Here is a 19,585-nt window from a genome sequence, read left to right on the forward strand (position 1 = left end):
CGTGAAGCAGGAACTCCTCGCCGGATTGATATGCAACCCGCCCAGGACTGTTGCTGAATTTGTTTCTGAAGCCACAGCCATTGAGAATACGCTAAATATGCAGAGAATGCAATATAGCCGCCGAAACTACAACGACGTTCAGGAACTCGGAAGTGACGACATGCGTGAGACCACGGAGCGGTTTTTCGCAAGCGTCTGCAGAAGCTCTCCCCAAAGTCCAGCCTCAAGTGGCCTAAATCGCCGACTTGGTCAAAGAATAGGTCCTTGGGGGTACTGAAATGCAACCGCCATCACTTCAGCTCGAGCTGGAAGCGATGACATACACCGTCGTTGCCCGTAGGCAGATCCTCCCCCCCCCCCCCCCCCCCCCCCCGCGGCCGCACCAGGGCCCTTTGACGCCACGATTCCGTTGCGAGATACCGCTTCCGCCGCCACCCCGCCCACCTGTCGGCCAGCGAAACGCCCCGAGGAAGACAGACGCTTGGCGCGGCCCCATTCACCACCCGCTCTGCTACCATTACGCAGAAGCCGGCCATGTGTACCGCCGATGCTCATACCGCGACTTGGGACTCCGAGGGTTTGCCGTCAACGCGGTGTGTCTACAGCTTGAGGAGCGCACTCGTACCATCGCTGATTACCTCGCCGCCACTGAGAGCAGCTCTCGACGACCTTGCCGTTCCCCACCACCAGGTCGCTACTAGTCGCAGCAACGACGACGATACGATGGCCCAGCCCTATACTTGTCTACAAGCGCTTATCCGGAATTCTAAAAACACCAAAAGATGAAGACGCGGTTTCTGTTTGTAGAACTGGCGAAGATCCATAAATCAACGAGACGCCTCCATCCAACGAAGCCGAGATTCAAAGAATACGCCGACAAAAGACCTGACGACGTTACGTTCCGACCACACAACAACACGACGCAGCCGTAATCCGACGCCATGACATAACTGTAACGGAAGATAAAGAACCACCGACATCGATGTGCTTCTCGAGGCCACACACTCAATGCGTTAGTGGAGACAGCAGCCGACTACTCCGTCATGAGTGGACCCATCGACGTCCAGTTAAAGAAAGGTAAGACTGCGTGGGAAGGCCCTCAAGTTCGGACCGCTGGAGGACACCTAATAATGGCCATTGGAATGTCCGTGGAAAGAATTACCGTTAATGAGTGGACATGCCCAGCCACCTTCGTTATCATCCAATAGTGCTTACGAGACCTCATTCTCGGCAGGAACTTCCCGAACCAACAAGGCGCAATTATCGACCTGAAGACAAAGTCAATAATCCTACCCGAAGATCAAACGACACTGCCGGAGACCGCATGCAGTCACCATGTCTTGAGTATTCTTGAGGACCAAATCAGCATCCCGCCTCGCTCCATATTTGTCATTTCCATTGGCAGCGAAACATCTGCAGACGTAGAAGGCGTCATCGAGCGCCACCAACCTCTACCGCTCGACCGTGAAATTTGCGTCGAGGGCACGGAGAGGAAGCGAAAGGGATGTTGACAAACTTCAGCAAGTACTTCAAGCGCATCAACAAGGGCACGACGATTCCATACACCGAGTAAATTGTGGAAACGAGCAGTGCGTTTGTGCCCTCGGATTCTGCCGCATCTACTCCGACGTCCGTAGTTTCCGAAACAGACTACGACATGAATCCAAGTCTCCCCCTGGGTAAGCAGCAAGAGCTCAGAAGTCTTCTCCGACGATGCGACGACTGCTTTTCGAGGGTACAGAGGATTCGACAGACACCAATGACAAATCATTGTGTAGTAATCTAAGAGATCGCTCGACCACTCCGCAAAGCTCTTACCGAGTTTCAACACGACAACATGAAGCTATAAGGCAACAAGATGACGAAATGCTGCGCGACGACATTATCCCGCTGTCGAATAGCCCGTGGGCACGTCCTGTGTTATTGTTGCAGAAAAAGACGGAACCGTACGTTTCTGCTTCGATTATCGTCGAATGAACAATATCAAGAAGGATGTATACCCGCTCCCACGGATAGACGACGCATTGGATTGGCTCTGTAACGCAAAATACTTCTCGTTGATCGATCTCAATACTGGCTGCTGGCAAATAGTAGTCGACGACAGGGACCGAGAAAAAACTCAGTGTCCTTCCACTCTGTGAAGAAGTATGACCAGCGGAGCTGTTTACGTGGGCCCCTGAATGGCGAACTGCACCTCCGCCGCGGGTGGGCCCTGTATCGCATTATCTTTGGGGTCGGCCCACGTATGGGGATTGCATAACTCCTGCTTCACCTCCGTCGCGGGTCGGATTGGTCTTGCACTACCTTCGGGATCGGCCCACGTATGGCGAGTGCTTAACGCTTGCTTCACCTCCGCAGCGGGTCGGCCGGGCATTGAAATATATCTTCAGGATAGCAGATGTATGGGGAGCTTTCTTGCTTACTAAGTCAAAAACAACAAGAAAATTTCCTTTGACAGTAAAGGTATACAGCTTCACTGTCAAAACCCCTTTCATCACGCCAGGTGGCCTCTACGAGTTCAAGGGAATACCGTTGGGTCAATATTATGCTCCTGCAACGTTGCAGCGCGTAATGAACACGGTGGTAACAGGGTTGAAGCGGCAACCCTGTCTTGCCTACTTGGATAACGTCGTCGTCTTCGCCGGGAATTCATACGATCGCCTTTGCCCGCTTGCGATAGTACTATATGTCATAAAGTCATGAGGGCTTACTCTGAAGCCAGAAAGTTCCGCTTCGCTTACGATGAGCTTCAGTTCCCGGGCAACGTCATCAGCAATTATGGAGTCTGCCTCCGACCTGTAGAAGACAGCTTCCATCGCAATGTTCCCGCCGCTCATCGACAAGAAGGTAGTGCGTAGATTCCTTGGCATGTATGTCTACTAAAGGCGCTTTAACTGACAGACTTTTCACGCATCGTGGAGCCACTAAAACACCTAACCAAATGTGATGTCGAGTTCAAGAGGAAAATGCCGAAGGGCGACGCATTTCAAGAGCTCAAACGACGCATGAAGTAGCCGCCAGCACTTGCGCACTTCGGCTCGGACGCCGATACCTAAATCCGCACTGACGCATGTAGGCTAGGCCTCGGTGCCGTCCTAGTCCAGAGTAAAGATGGACATGAACGGGTGATATCTTATGGTAGTCCGGTCGTTGTCAAAAGCGGAAGGCAATTATTGTATGACTAAAAAGGAATGCCTCGACATCATTTGGGCTACAGCAAAATTCTGCCCTTACCTATACGGCAGGCCATTCAAAGTCGTCAGCGACCGTCACGTGTTGTGTTGGCTAGCTAAATTAAAGCACCCTTCAAGACGGCTGGCGCGGTGGAGCCGGAGACTGCAAGAATACGAAGTCACGGTAATCTAAAAGTCTGGACGAAAATACTCTGACGCCGACTGCCTATCACAAGCCCCATCCCTCCACCGCCTCAAGACGACGAGGACGACGACGCCTTTCTTGGAATATTAGGTGCGGAAGAATTTACTAAATAGAGACGAGCAGACCAGGAGCTAAAAGGCCTCGTTGAGTATTTGGAAGGGAATACCGACGTTGTCCCTAGTGCATTAAAGCGAGGGTTCTCTTCATTTTCGCTGGAAAACAACCTACTGATAAAGAAGAATTTTTCACCAGTCCACACAAATTGCATTCTTGTTCTTCCCTCAACACCCCGTCCAGAAGTGCTGCACCTCCTAGATGACGATCCGACCATTCGGCAGCTCGCACTCTCCCAGCTCCTATTATTGAGGAAACAAGAAAGCTTAGTCACGCCTGACGGCCGCGCCTGATAGCCGACGTCACCGGTTACATCCAGACATGCCGAGACTGTCAGTGACGCAAGACACCACTGACAAAGCCAGTGGGATTACTACAGCCGATCAAGCCTCCTTGCCGACAATTTCAACAGAGTAGGATGGATTTGTTACAACTGTTTCTGACGTCAACATCTGGAAATAAGTGTATCGTTGTGGCGACAAGCTACCTCACCGACTTCGCTGAAACTAATGTTCCGCCGAAAGATAGCACGGCCGAAGTGGCGAAATTCTTCGCCGAGAACATCCTGTTGCGAAGTTGTGCCCTAGAAATCCTTTTCACCGACAGAGGAACAGCCTTTACAGCAGAGCACACCGAATACATTCAGGAATACAACCAGACAAGCCACAGGAGGACACTGCCTGCCATCCGCAGCCGAATGGTCTTACGGAGCGCCTGAAGAAGACACTCGTCGAATGTTAACAATGTGCGTTGACGTCGAGCACAATACGTGGGATGCGGTCCTTCCGTACATAGCCTTCGCTTGCAGCACACCGGTGGAAGAAACAATCCAGACAACACCATTCAAGCGCGTTTACGGCAGGAATCCTCCGACAACTCCCGACGCCATGTTGTCGCACGTCACCGACGAAGAAAATGTCGACGTCGCCGCCTATCTGCAGCGCGCCGAAGAAGCGAGACAGCTCGCCCGCCTGCGCATCAAGAACCAGCAGAAGACCGACAGCCGCCACTAGAATCTTTGGCGACGCTACGTGGAATACCAGCCCGGCGTCCGTGTTTGGGTTTAGAAAACTAGAGTAATGTTTAACAGTCTCGGAAGAGAACAGCAGTATACGATAGGTAGTGAGGAACTGGAAGTGGTAAGGGAATACATCTACTTAGGACAGATAGTGACTGCGGATCCGGATCATGAGACTGAAATAATCAGAAGAATAAGAGTGGGCTGGGGTGCGCTTGGCAGGCATTATCAGATCATGAACAGCAGATTGCCATTATCCCTCAAGAGAAAAGTTTATAACAGCTGTGTCTTACCAGTACTCACGTACGGGGCAGAAACCTTGAGGCTTATGAAGAGGGTTCTACTCAAATTGAGGACGACGCAACGAGCTATAGAAAGAATAATGATAGGTGTAACGTTAAGGGATAAGAAAAGGGCAGATTGGGTGAGGGAACGAAGGCAAGTTAATGATATCTTAGTTGAAATCAAGAAAAAGAAATGGGTGCATGCGCAGGACTCGTAATGAGGGGGGCAGATAACCGATGGTCATTAAGAGTTACGGAATGGATTCCAAGGGAAGGGAAGCGTAGCAGAGGGCGACAGAAAGTTAGGTGCGTGGATGAGATTAAGAAGTTTGCGGGGACAACATGGCCACAATTAGTACATGACCGGGGTAGTTGGAGAAGTATGGGAGATGCCTTTGCCCTGCAGTGGGCGTAACGAGGCTGATGATGATGATGATGATGATGATGATGATGACGCCGACGAGTAATTTGCAAGAAGCTTCTACGCCGCCTTTTTGGACCCTAGAAGATCATCCGACGTATTGGCGCACTCCACTATGAGGTCGTGCCATACGGCATTTCGCTATCACAGTGCCGCCGCTCACGACCTGGAATAGTCCCATGTTAAGATCCGTTAAGCTATTCTACCTGCGCTAACGATCTTTGGGGCTTTGCATAACTGAGATTTGTACTTGCTTTGGAATTGTTTACTTCGGACTTCATTTCTCTTACAACGGGGGTGTTTGCCTAGCAGCACTAGCTTTAGGTTGTAGCGGTAGGCTTAAACAGGTCGGTACTATGGCGAAACGGGAAAGCCAGCAATTCTCGTTGTCTTCACTTTCACAAGCACTATGCCCACTGCCCAGTGCCTTCAGTACAATCACTTCCCGCAGAAAGAGGAGCCATCCTGGCGATATAAGGGTAGGAGAAAACAGGGGGGTCATGGCTCTGCTTGAGCCGGGAGACGTGGACAATTTCCTGGCCGTGACGACGCTGGTCGGAAGGCGCTTCCATTAGCTCGATAAGGTAGTTCACCGCGGATGTTTGTTTGAGTACCCGATAAGGACCGTGGTACATGGAGAGCAGCTTGCAGCAAAGGCCTGGAGGGGTAGAGGGCACCCACAACCAGACTAACGAGCCTGGAGCAGAGCACATAGCCGTAGTGGATGAATCGTGGCAATGCTTTTGGCACCACTGGTCCTGGGATGTGAACGAACGAGCGAGCTGGCGACATTCCTCGGCGTAAGCAGCCGCTCTAGAAACAGTCGTCCACTCCGAAGCGTCCGGCCGGTAAGGTAAAATCGTGTCCATAGTACATGGAGGTTCGTGTCCGTACATGAGAAAAAAAGGAGAGAACCCAGTGGTGCTTTGCGTGGCGGTGTTGTAAGGGTAGGTGACGAAAGGCTGAATGCGATCCGAATTCGTGTTGTCAGATGAAATATACATGGACAACATGTCGCCAAGGGTGCGGTTGAAACGTTCTGTCATTCCATTAGTTTGAGGATGATACGCCGTGGTAGTGCGGCGAATGATGCGACACTCCTTTAGCAATGCTGGAATGACGTCGGAGAGGAAAACGCGACCACGGTCGCTCAGTAATTATCGAGGTGCTCCATGGCGTAAAGTCAGGTGTTGAAGGATAAAACTGGCGACGTCTTTTGCTGTGGCAGATGCAAGGGCTCAAGTTTCATCGTACCGCGTAAGCTGGTCGATAGCAACAATAACCCAGCGGTTGCCACTTGGAGTGTTGGGAAGCGGACAACATAAGTGAATTCCGACGCGTTGGAACGCGCGCGCGGGGCATGATAAGGGTTGCAAGGGGCCGGAGGCATGTTGAGTTAGCGTCTTGCGTCTTTGGCACATCAGGCATAACCGGACATAGTGGCGAACGAAACGGTACATACGGCGCCAGTAGTACCGAAGCTGGAGGCGAGAGTATGTCTTTAATACACCAGCGTGGCCGCATTGTGGGTCGTCGTGGAACATAGCGCAGATGTCGGAGCCGAGGTGTCGGGGTATAATAAGCAACCACTGGCGGCCGCTCGAATTGTAGTTGCGGCGGTACAGCAAGTTATCCCGAATGATGAAGTGCGTGGCTTGACGACGGAGCGTCCGAGAGATATGCGGTGGCGACTGTCTAGACAGGAAGTGAATAAGCGAAGAGATCCATGGGTCCTTGCACTGCTCTGATGGCATTTCGGAAATATTGAGGGCGAAGGCATCGCAGGTGGAAATAGACGAGTGAACAGGACCAGAGGGCATGGGTGAGCGGGATAGACCGTTTGCGTCTGAATGCTTTCGGCCTGAGCGATAAACAACGCGGATGTCGTACTCTTGTAGGCGCAATGCCCAACGGGCGAGCCGACCAGTTGGATCTTTTAGTGAAGATAACCAGCATAGGGCATGATCGTCGGTCACGATGTCAAATGGACGCCCGTACACATGAGGACGAAATTTTCCTATAGCCCAAATGATGGCTAGACATTCCTTCTCAGTAACCGAGTAGTTCGTCTCGGCTTTGGTAAGGGTGCGGCTGGCATACGCGACGACGTACTCTTCGAAGCCGTGCTTGCATTTTGCAAGAGCAGAGCCGAGCACGACACCGCTAGCGTCTGTATGGATGTAAGTTGGAGCACAGGGATCGAAGTGTCGCAGTACTGGAGGAGAGGTGAGAACGCGTCGCAGTTCTTGGAATGCGTCATCGCACGCAGGGGTCCAGACTGACAGGTCACAACTTCCGGTGAGAAGCTGCGTCAAGGGGGCGATGATAGAGGGAAAGTTACGGACGAAGCATCGGAAATATGAGCAAAGGCCGATGAAGCTGCGAAGCTCTTTCATGGTGGTTGGTTTAGGAAACTCGGATACGGCACTAAGTTTTGTGGGGTCCGGGAAGATACCATCTTTTGAAACTACATGGCCGAGAATAGTAAGCGCGTCAGCGCCGAAGTGGCATTTCTTGAAATTTAGGTGCAGGTCTACAGTGGAGAGGCACGCAAGGACTTGCTCAAGGCGGCTGAGGTGCGACGCAAAATCGGTGGAAAAAACCGCAATGTCATCTAAATAACAGAGGCACGTTTTCCACTTCAGCCCTCGAAAAACGGTGTCCATCATTCGCTCGAAAGTGGCAGGCGCGTTGCGGAGGCCGAACGGCATGACGGTAAATCCATATAGCCCATCAGGTGTTACAAAAGCTGTCTTTTGGCGATCGGCCTTTGCCATGGGAACTTGCCAGTACCCGAAGCGCAGATCCAGCGAGGAAAAGAATTCCGCTCCCTGCAGACTGTCCAAGGCATCGTCGATGCACGGCAGAGGATAGACATCTTTGCGCGTTATTCTTTTAAGGCGGCGATAGTCGACGCAAAACCGAATGGAGCCATCTTTTTTTTATAACGAGGACAACCAGGGATGCTCATGGACTGTTAGTGGGCTGGATGATGCTATGCTCCAGCATGTCGTCAACGTGCTGGTCGATGATATGGCGTTCAGCAGCCGACACACGATATGGGCGCTGGCGCAATGGTGTTTGTTGTCCGGTGTCGATACGGTGAACGACTGCGGACGCCCGGCCCAAGGACGGTTGGTCAACGTCCAACGAAGCACGAAAATGTTGGAGGAGATTAATGATTTTTGTGTGCTGCGCAGGTGCGAGTTCTGCGTCGACGGCACGAGCGAAGACGTCTACAGGGGCATCGGTTGCGGCGGGAGGAGTGACGGCACAAATCGGAAGCGATTCCGTATCACCAAACATCGTGGCCGAGACAATGCAATCGAAAGGTTCAGAGGTACCCAGGCACTTGCCGCGGAGTAGGGAAGATGGGCAGGCGGACGGAATGCACACGTAAAGGGCAGTAGAACCTTTGCAAAAAGTGACGACAGCAAACGGAAGCAGAAAGTTCCGGCGGCGCGCACAAGTGGCCGACGGCGTAAACAGAACAGATGAGTTCGCAGCAGAGTTACATAACGCAGGCACCAGAGCGGCGGAGAAAAATTCAATATTGATGTCACAGGCAGCAACAACTTTAGGAGAATAATGGTCGTCAGGGTCAAAGCACGGTCCTGATAATGTATGTTCGGCATGAGCGCAGTCGATAAGAGCTCGATTGACAGATAGGAAATTCCATCCAAGGATAACGTCGTGCGAGGAACGAGGAAGGACGACAAATTCGATAACATACATAACGCTTTCAATGACGACCCGGGCTGTGCACGACGCTGAAGGCTGAATGCGATGCGAAGTTGCCGTACGCAGAAAAAGAGAGGCAGGGGGAATGGTCACTTTGTTCAAATTGCGGCATGGCTCTTCACTAATAATAGAAACGGCGGCTCTGGGGTCGATAAGTGCGTGTACGGTGACGCCGTCTTCGGACAGTTCAATTTCGCCGGGGCAGAATGAGGCCTTGAAATCTTCGACGTAAACGCAGTTCTTCCCTCTGGAACTGCGACTGTTAGTTTTCCTCTCGGGCTGGGCTGGGTCGGCCGACCATCGGGGAAATGGATCGGCGACGTGGGGACGGCGGCCGGCGTGAATCGAAGGGGTGGCGACTGTAGGACGAGTCCGGAGGAAGGTTAGGTGGGTCCTGACGCGGTAGTCGAGCAGGCCTGTAGCTTGAGGCGCCCCCACCGTCATGTATACTGTGGCTGCGACGGCGGCAGAATCGTGCTACAGGGCCTGGAAAATGGCAGTAATAGTATATTGGCCGGTTATCAGGTGTACGCCACGGGTTGACAACATGGGTTTCAGCGGCCGAGTAAGGCACGGCGATCGGAAGCTAAGGTGGCGGCGGCACATGGAAGGTGCCGGTGGTCCGGTAGGCATCAGGATCCGGATGAGCGTAAGGCCGGGCGACAATGTCAGCGTAAATTAGCGGTCCGGCTGCAGGCTGCGGAGGAGGGCAAGATAGTAGCGCCGCGGTAACTTGCGTCTGAACGACGTGACGAAGTGAAGGAGCCAAGGTTGTCGACTGCTCGGGTGCGCTGTTCGCCAGAGAGAGCTGGCGTGCGACTTCCTGACGGATGAACTGATTTATCTCTGGCATTAAAACAGAGACGTCGGCAGCGTCGCGGCCGAAGTCCAACAGAGATAGATCCCCGGAGTCTTGCTGAGCAGCGCGTGTTCATGCACGCTACTTGCGCAGCTCATCGTACTGCTGACAGAGCTGTATGACCTCGGCAATCGTCCGGGGACTCTTCGCGACGAGCATCCGGAAGGAGTGGTCATCGATGCCTTTCATGACGGGCTTGATCTTGTCTGCTTCATCCATAGATGTGTTGACGCGCTTGCAAAGCGAGATCACGTATTCAATAGAACTGGTGTAAGTCTGGTCCTGGCGTTGAATTCGGCCACGCAATCGCTGCTCAGCGCGAAGCCGGCGAACGGCGGGACGGCCGAAGACCTCTGCCAGAGTTGTCGTGAAAACCGACCAGGTGGTAAAATTGGCTTAATAATTGCGGAAACGTAGGTTTGCCACGTAAGTCAAGTAAAAAATGACATTTGTGAGCTTGGCGCGGTCGTCCCACTTGTTAAAGGCGCTTACACGGTCATATTCGGCGAGCCAGTCTTCCACGTTGTGGTCATCTGTGCCGCTAAATATGGCAGGATCGCGCTGCCGGAGCAAACGATGGCTGGAGGCACGGGAGCAGCACCCTGGGATGGTCCCGGTTGATCCATTGAAAGAGCTGGTGGTAGCGTCCGACTTCGGAGTTCCAGGAAGTCGAAGAGAAACCCAGCAGCTCCACCAAATACAACGGGGGTGTTTGCCTAGCAGCACTAGTTCTAGGTTGTAGCGGTAGGCTTAAACAGGTCGGTACTATAGCGAAGCGGGGAAGCCAGCAATTCTCGTTGTCTTCACTTTCACAAGCACTATGCCCACTGCCCAGTGCCTTCAATACACTTTGCTGTTGTGTTACTTTTTCTTGGCAATTGTGCTTGCGTTTTTCGCTCTCTTTTTATGTTTACAACATCGGGAAGATGCTTTTTAGGAGGGGGGTATTGACAGTACTTATTTATCGAATGACCGCATTTAATCGTCTAACAGATGTTATTGCCCAGCGCAGGACGCACGTGCGTGTATCGGAAGTTTCTCGAATGTTATCGATGGTTCTATCCGCTGTCTGTTGTCGTCGAATCTTGTGTAATCTTATTGCATCTATGCGCGACGCGAATGCATTAGGACGCGGGCGCCAGTGATTACTCTGGAAGGTTCGATGGCTCATGTTTAAAGGCTGAAGCGCTTGTCCCGCTGATCAGAATTTCAATGATCGCCGACTATGTTTGCCTCGATAGTTCTGGCTTGAGTGTAGCCTGTTTTTGGGGTACAGGTTCGCCCAAAAGAACAACAGTTTCGGCATTGACAGTTTCGCTGCTTTCTTCACCGTTACTGTGACACCGTCACCATGTGAGAATGGAATATTTCAGGAGTGAATAAATTAAGACGAAACATCTAATCAGGCGGAATGAAAGCAGAATCAGTTTGGGTATCTCTAAGCGACAACAAATTACACTATTTTTGTTCTGTCCAGCTACGAGGCATTTGAAATTTTTTAATCTGTGGCTAAAGTTCGCTTGGACACACTCTGCAATATACGTGAAACCAGCTTTCTCATCTGCGTTGCATTGACGCCGTATGCAAATATTTGCTGTTCAGCGTACGCCTAGAGTGAGAACAGACCTGCGCGTTCGCGTGTTTTCCTAAATATGCGAAAAGTGCCTTCGCCGCGGCAAATTTTATGTGCTTATAAAGTAGGCCACACTTGTATGCGATCTTCATATGCAGGGCTGTTGTGGTGGCGGTACTTCCAGGTAATTGCAAGTGCTCCGTCTGTGCACCTAGGAAACTTTGCATGCGCTGCAAGACGGTGCTTGGAGGCGCTAGGTATCGAGCTTCTGCATGTCATTACACGACGCACACCTTGACTTATATACATATTTTACTCAGTCTTCTGGCAGTCGAACTCTTGCTCCGGCAGACTTAGAAGAAACGGCCAAGCATCCGGTGGACATTGGTGGCGTCAGCGGTGTCGCTAGCTTGAAGGGTGTCGCTTTCTCAAGAAGAGAAAATCAGCAAACTACGGCGTGTAACAGGTTCGTAATGAACCGCACTGGATGGAGCATGACCTTGGATTGCAATTGAATAATCGTTTGGCTTCTGCTTAAGGGCAGCATTGATAAACCATTTTGAAGGAGTCTGTTTGGCGAGATTGCTTGGCCGCCGTATTATAAGCAGGAGACAACTACATTTGCTTCGACTGAAGCAGTGACTCCAGCAGCCGGATATAAAAGTCTAAGGAAAATCGACTGTCACGGAGTAAAAGATGCTCTGGATACAAATTTCATACATGGTGAACGTAATGAGATTTTGTTGCAAGCTCTTTTCCATAGTTCTGTTGATGATATTTGCTTTTGTGTCGCTAACCGTTGTTCAAGGTCACTCAAATATGATCAACGTAATGGCAGCGTCAAAGGTGACGGGGACGCGCACGGTCTTGGTGCTCGCCAACTCCGACACAGAACGCTTTTATCCTCGAGTGAATGAGTTGCCGACAGCTGTAAAATTTGTGCAGCTGAGGCACCGCGCTATAGAATGCGAGTTTTACCCCTTCGACAAAGAACAATACTGCGGTTTACCGGAAGACCAGCGCTACGACTTTTGGGTTCTACCCAGGATAGTATATCTGCCCTTCGAATCTACTATCCACCAGTGGCACGAAATGAAAGTTCTGAAGTTATGGAAGTACCGTGGCGATCAGTTTATTATTTCTTCGGAGGAGCACAATCGAACTCTGCGACGTTTTTCTCCGGAGGCGCTCTGCCAGGTGGTGAGCGTCACCTCTCGAGGCATCAACGCCCCTGCTGACCGTTACCGGAAATGTGGACAGCGCGTCAAAGTCACAGCTTCCAGTCTTTTCGATGACGACACAGCATCGCGTGATAAATTTCCTAAAGGCCGGAAGTACAGGGCGGCCGTGCAATTTCGTGGTAGAGTAAAAAGAGACATTAATGCAAATCCCGAAGTCCTGGCGCTGATGGATGCGTTTAGAGCGTTGAACAACACCGTCAACGTGGCTCAAGTCACTGGCATTTCGTCCCTCTTGGACAAATCAATAGACTTTGTATTACTGCCAGTAAGCAAGGTATCTGTTACTGAAATGGAGCTCTTCAAGTACGCCTACTATTCACCCGTACGTTGTTGTTTTTACACCGGAAGACGAATCGACATTCGCATGGCCTTCCCCGTTTCTTCAATGTCGTTTCTCGAATTTCTGATAGCTCTCGTTTCAGTTGGCGCATTTGTCGCACTGTGTGTGTATATCCGTAGCCGTGTTTTGTTCTGTGGGCAAACATTGCTAGCGCTGCCGGGTTTTGTCTTGTTTATGGTTGGCACGTTCTTCGGTCGGTGCCATACAACACCTGAGGCACAGGCGCCCTCTTACCGTAATCTAGCAGTGGTGTCGTGGATGTTGGGCATGATTTTTCTAGGCAATTACGTGCAGACCAGCATCACGGCGATTCGTGTTCTACCCAGTGTCTCGGCTCCACTTAGGACGCTCGAGGAACTGCAGCCGCACATAAAAACTTGCTCAATGGCTCCGTGTTACAGTGATGTTTGCAGAGAGACCTTCCTTTCTGTCTCAGCACCCAGTTATAAGCCCGTCTTCCCATTTCTAAGAAAATCAATGGTGCATTGCAAAGAAGTCATTTACAGCCCCGGAGACATTTCGCCCTGTCACGCAAAAGCGCAGGCTGGTAGCCACGTGGTGTTGTCGGCGTGCAGCGATCAAGAGATATCTGCCGCGTCACAGTGGGGCCTCGTTCCCAGCGACGACCGCTTCACACATCCTCAACTGTTCGCCATGCACTCGCTACACCCCGCTAGGTGAGAGTACTTTTGCCCACTTTTCTTGTGCCTATTTTGCTACGTGTAGTTGCGGGAGATGTTGCACTGACGAGGCTGCCATCCTATGCGATGGTGCATTTCAGAACGAGCCGCGTCTCTGGCATTCTGCAATAATCATCATTCTAGATCAATTGGCTATTATAAAATGCCTTTTGAGATATGATATGCCAAACCACGATCGGATTATGAGGCATGCCTCATAGGGGTGACTGGATTAATTTTTGCCACCTGGCTTTCTTTAACGTTCACCGAATGCATGGTACATGTGCATTTATGCATTTCGCCCCGTCTTTAATGAGGGGCGAAACGCAGAACAGAAATGCAGTTTGAAATATAACGCTGCGCAATGTTTTACGTGCGTAATGCATGTCGAATGTAATGCATGATGTATATATGAGATCTTCATGCGAATGTCGGAAGCGCCGTTATGCGTGTAAGGCCAACTTGCCACCTCGAAGAAATCGTCGCATTTGTTTGGAGGCTTAGGTTAGCGATGCGGCCTGTAATAAGACGAAGAGTAATTGTTTTCTTTTTCTTGCAGTTGAATTGATACATGATCAGCTGTTAAGTCGTGCAGCACTTCAACGTCACTTCCCGCTTTTGAAGGCGCTCGTAATTGTGTTCCACCCACATGTGCAGATATCAGCATCGTCGGATACTCTTCGCCATAGCGGAACATGGCCTGGCTGTCCCTTTCCGAAGACGTGTCGGCCCGCCGATGATCGACCAGGACCCTGGAGCGGAGTCGTTTTATCTGTACTTCGGGGTCTACCTCGCTGGCTGCGCGATCTCCTGTGCTGCTTTGGCAGCGGAGCTGCTCTGCAGGTTAAAACACCGACCGAAAGTGGGTGACATAAGCAACCCTGATTGCTAGCGGTTTTGTAGGGGCGACGCCGCACATAGAGAGTGAGTTAGACGGCATGGTCGAAGTTTCAGGCGCGAGAACAGTGAAAGTCCACAAAGTGTGGAGAAAGATATAGCTGCACTGGTGAAGGTAGAGTGCAACCAATCGCGCGGCGTTTTAGAGCGAAGCTGTCAGCCTCTAATTGACCGAAATTTTTCGTGCCCGCGTGCGTTGTCGTCATATATACAGTAGGGCCGATCACGGAGACAGTGCATAGGAGCTGAAATGGCCTATTGTGCTACGCCTGCAAGAGGCATCACAGGACGTCATTGGGTGACATCATCACTTGACGAAGACATCATCGTATGACGTCATCTCATTACGTCATCACGCGATATCGTCACGTGACGATCCCGGTATTCTCATGTATTCAGTTTGCAAGTATATTTGCATGTTCGGTACGTTAGGTTTGTAAGTCGTACTTTCGCGTGTGATGTTCTCGGAGGGCCTGTGAGAATGAGGATGTATGCTGCACTTCCGAATGTGTGCTTGCGCGCGGGACTTACGTGTGCGCGCAATGTATTTGTGCATGAAGCATGCCCGCTTTAACTGTTGCATCTGTCATACAGCGTGTGCTGCAATCGTAATCGACATTAAGGCAAGCCGTGTCAAAGAACCGCACCTCCACATAGCGGCCGCAGCCTCTCAGTCAGACCTGAGCCTAAAGCTGGAAACGGGCATTCTCTATGAGCTTTCGCCTAAGAAAAATCTGTTTTCCCCTGTATTGAAATTAGAGTCCGAAGCTATTATGTTTACCTCGTTATCCGGAATATACAAATTTTCTGCCCAAGGTTACGTTCCAATATTGCATTAGCTCGAAAAGAGAGTTCCGCTCGTCGGAGGGCGTAGAGGAACTAGCATGTGTGGCACACTTCCGCACATGTGCTTGTGGTGCTTGTTTAACCTCGTCGTACTTCACAAACAGCTTCTCTGTAGATTGAAATTCACTGGCTGGAAAAGAGGCAGATTTTTGTAGTTGGCCAGACCTTTGTTTTTCCTAATTTGGTGTTCTTCGCTGCAGTTACTGCACTAAAGGTATGTGTTCATTAGGAAAGCGGTGATAACCTAGGGAACGTTCTAGCGGAACCGGTACTTTGCACGATGGTAAAGGTGAAGTGGTCGAACATGGAAATGCTGCAAGGAACGTGCATGCGCAGTGACCCCTGATAAGTGCATAAGAATCCACCTCGTATAAATGTTACATTATGCACAAGCACCATGTCTGCACATGCGTGGCAACCAGTATAAGTGTTTAATAAGCAAGCGTGATATTGTTCATTTATTTATACCGTATTCGCATACACACCTGCTTGCTGATCCACGCCTGAAAATCTCTTTTCCACTCGCGGGTGATGCCCAACCTCTCCCCAGGCACACAGAAATCTTTCATTCAGCACCGGGAGTCGAATGAATGCTGAGCCTTTTTACGTGTTCTACGCTCAGATGCTTAGTGTAGGCGCGTGAGGTCATTGTGAAGTTCTGCGGTGCACAGAATGAGCTCAAATCGAGACTGTAACCATTTGCAATTTTGTGTGCGGTATCACAGCGTATATTCAACACGATATGACCGTTTCCTATGACGCATTCCTGGTCTTCATGGCTCCAAACTGATTTATGAAACCTAAAGCCGAGTTGAGAATCCAAAGGTGGTAATTAGGACCCCCGCGATGTTCCTCCATGTCTGTCCTGATAGAGCGCGAAAGAAGGGCGATGTTACTTGTTCAGAAGGATGTGATCTTTGCAGAGGTTGACATTCGTGCGCGTCGTGTGCATTTTTCTGTTTCAGTGATTTCATTGCCTTCATGTTTGTCGCAAAAGACTCCGGATGTAGTGCAGTGTTACCACGTGTGTACTGCGACAATCTTTACTCAGCAGGATCTCAATCATTAGTGGATAGTTGAGTACAATATTTCAGCTTACTTCAAGCCCATGTTACGTAACTTAATCTTATTCAATTTGGGACGGCATTTAACTGAAGCATCATACATTGAACCCTGTTGCTACTAAATTTAGTATGTAAGCCAGGAAATTTTATTTCCCCCATGAGGGAATTATTTCGCATTCGTGAAGCTATAGAACACAAGTTTTGAAGGGAACCTTCGTTTAGACTCGCAAATAATTTATTATCCTGATGCAGCGCACATTCGTAGTGATACGTAAGCTACAGAAACGATGCAACCTCTCTCAAAAGTTTAGATCTAGCTTCTGTGGAGCTGGCGCAGGCGTTGACTTGTTGTGTTAACTTGATTATCTTATGCTAAAGATGTTCAGGAATTTTCTGCAATGGTTTTTGGGTGGCTTAGTTAAAAGATGTCTGTGAAGAATGCCATGTGGCGAGATGATCGGTATCAAATGTCAACCACAGAACTGGCAGCAAAGCAGTCTGCTTCGGAGGCTCGAATGGGCTCTGAAGCGTTGTTTTGAGTTATCAAAAATCAAAGGTTATTTTGCGTATAGGTCACGCAAATTATAGATCACACCTTTACGTGCTATATTTGGGTGAAAAAATCTTTGCATCTCACGTCGGGCGTTTTACCGTCTACAAGCTTCAAGTCGCATATATAGAAGCGGCCGAAATCGACCGTCTTCTTAACGGTATCGCGTGTGAGCGTTTTGATCAGGCAAATTTTAGCACGTGTACTTATGAGTTCATTGGTGACGTACTGTTCCTTTTTTACGATTTTAAAGGGAAAGCTCGATGTGTCAGTACTACGAAGGTCGCATATAATGACGCCTATGAAAAATATTGTCAGTTTTACCCGAAGGCGAAGCAATGAGTGCGGCAACATGGTTTAGCGTCGCGTTGTAGGCGGCTGAGGAGGTTGGCGTGCTGAGCACGCCAGTTGTGTTTCATATACTGCCTCTAGATGGGGAACGAGATGGGATTAACGGAAAACACACAGACGCCGCTCGGCGTTGTCGGCTCTTTGCGCTTTACAGCTTGACCTTGGATGTGGTTGAAGATAGATATATTGAACCAGGCGTTTTGTGGGTTTGTACCTGGAGCATTACATCTATCGCTCTCATAGCAGTGTCCAAATGTTGTTAGATATGTGGAAAAATTGCTCCTTCCGCCATCTTGCTGACGGCGTGGTTGTGAGGTGAAGGAATGTTGCAATGCTCGGCAATCGTCCCCGTGCGGCTGTTGAGGACTCAAAGAATGCAAGCAGTTGTTGTCACTGTCATTTACGCGCCTCTTCGAGAGGCGTTCTTTTTTGAAACCATCTTTGTCCATTTTGTTCCCATGCTTTTCAAAACATTCGGTGACATTTGCCGAGATTCTGAGTGAATGAATGGCATCAATAGGTACTACATCTGCACGCTACACTAAGATGCGAAACTGATTTTTTTCGCACTTCGGACGTGTGTACTGTTATGTGTGGAAATATCGCGCGGTCTCAGAAGTGTTTGATTTGTTTTTGTTGAGTCTGGAAGAATCATAGGAGGAAATAGTTGCAACTGCATGAATTGACTCAACACTGCATCCACTGCACATGTTCTTCTTCTTTATTTAAGCTTATCGCAAGTGTGCCCATAAGAAACGCATCGTGCCTACATGAACTCGTGTATTTCGTGCAATAAAGTTATTTTGCAAGAGCTGTTGCTGCGTCCACGTAGGTTACTACGTAAATATGTGCCACAAATAGTCACGAAGTTTGTTATTACTATTGTTATAACACAGCAGTTATTTAATCGACATCAAAAGGGGTTGTCCGAATACTAGGCTACACAGATATTTTTGAAAACATATTTCGTATGGAAGCTAGCATAACCCCGGAGAGTAAATTCAAACAAAAGGTGACACAGATATAGTTGTTCAGGTTGGTGGGGAGGGCGTGGGGGCTGTTACTCTAGCTGTTGCAGAGAAACGAGGGAGAAAGATGAAGCATAAATTCTTTAGAGATATATGCTTGCAGCACTACAACGCCCGCCTGGAATGTCCTCAGTGTCGGCAAACACTTAGGTGACGGATTTTATTTTATTCACTCAATGCGTTGTACCTACTGCCCCCCCCCCCATTCAAAAAAGTGAATCAAAAGTCTAAAGTCACTGCTGCCGGCGTTGCTAGGTATCTCTCGCTTGCCTCCTAGCATAGAACACGGGTGATAGCGCACCACCAAACAAGGATGAAAGCAGCAGCTATGCGTGTTGCTATGCTTTCGAGCGGGAAGTTCATTTTGGTGACGCCGTCAAGAAGGTGATCGATATTGTTTTGTAACATGTATATAGATGCCGCTTGGTATTCTGCATACTCACTATTGCAACGGATAATGTGAAGCGTTTGGTTAATATTGGTTAAACTTCGGGCAGGGGAATGGAGAGTCCTAGGACTCACTTATGCACTCCACGCGGGACCTATAGGGGGCGCCTTGAAAACCGCGTGCATTATTGAGAATCGTAGCAGACGGTAGTGGCTCCTTGCATAGGAAACCATGGCGGTGCATGTGCCCGTGGCTGGCGCATTAGTCCTTCGAGCTGGCTTTAAAGATATTGCAGTGGGATCGTTCTTCCGCGATGCCACTACGAAGAAAGGTGAAAAACTGCATCAAAGTGGGCGTGCTTTTGACGTGCACGAACGGTTTGCCACAGCGACGTCGGTCTTGAAGGCCAAATGCGTGCGTCAGGCGTGCTTCTCGCAAGAGTCTTGCTCCTTAATAATTGAGGTAAGTTATCATTCTTTCATGCTTAGAATATGTTTGGTGCGTACCCAACAGCCGTGTACTTGCAAAATATTGAGACTATTTAGAATTATGGATGGCTTAGATGAAATTGCGGCCGCTGGTTAGGCGCCGTTCCTTTGTTGCGACCGCGAGTTTGGGTCACGAATATTCGCAGCCATGTCGCCGCGTCTTGCGCCGTGTTTCGCTTAAATTTGTCGCTCGGTGTAACAACCCGTTTCTTTGTTTATGTTGTTTTCTAAAAAAAAGAAAACTTTTTGTAAAGCGCAAACAAGGGACGCGGCACAAAAGCAAGGTCAAACACAGGACAGGTACTACATTCAACTGTTTATTCC

This window comes from Dermacentor variabilis, chromosome 8, assembly GCF_050947875.1.
Source record: "Dermacentor variabilis isolate Ectoservices chromosome 8, ASM5094787v1, whole genome shotgun sequence".
Classification (NCBI taxonomy): Eukaryota; Metazoa; Arthropoda; class Arachnida; order Ixodida; family Ixodidae; genus Dermacentor; species Dermacentor variabilis.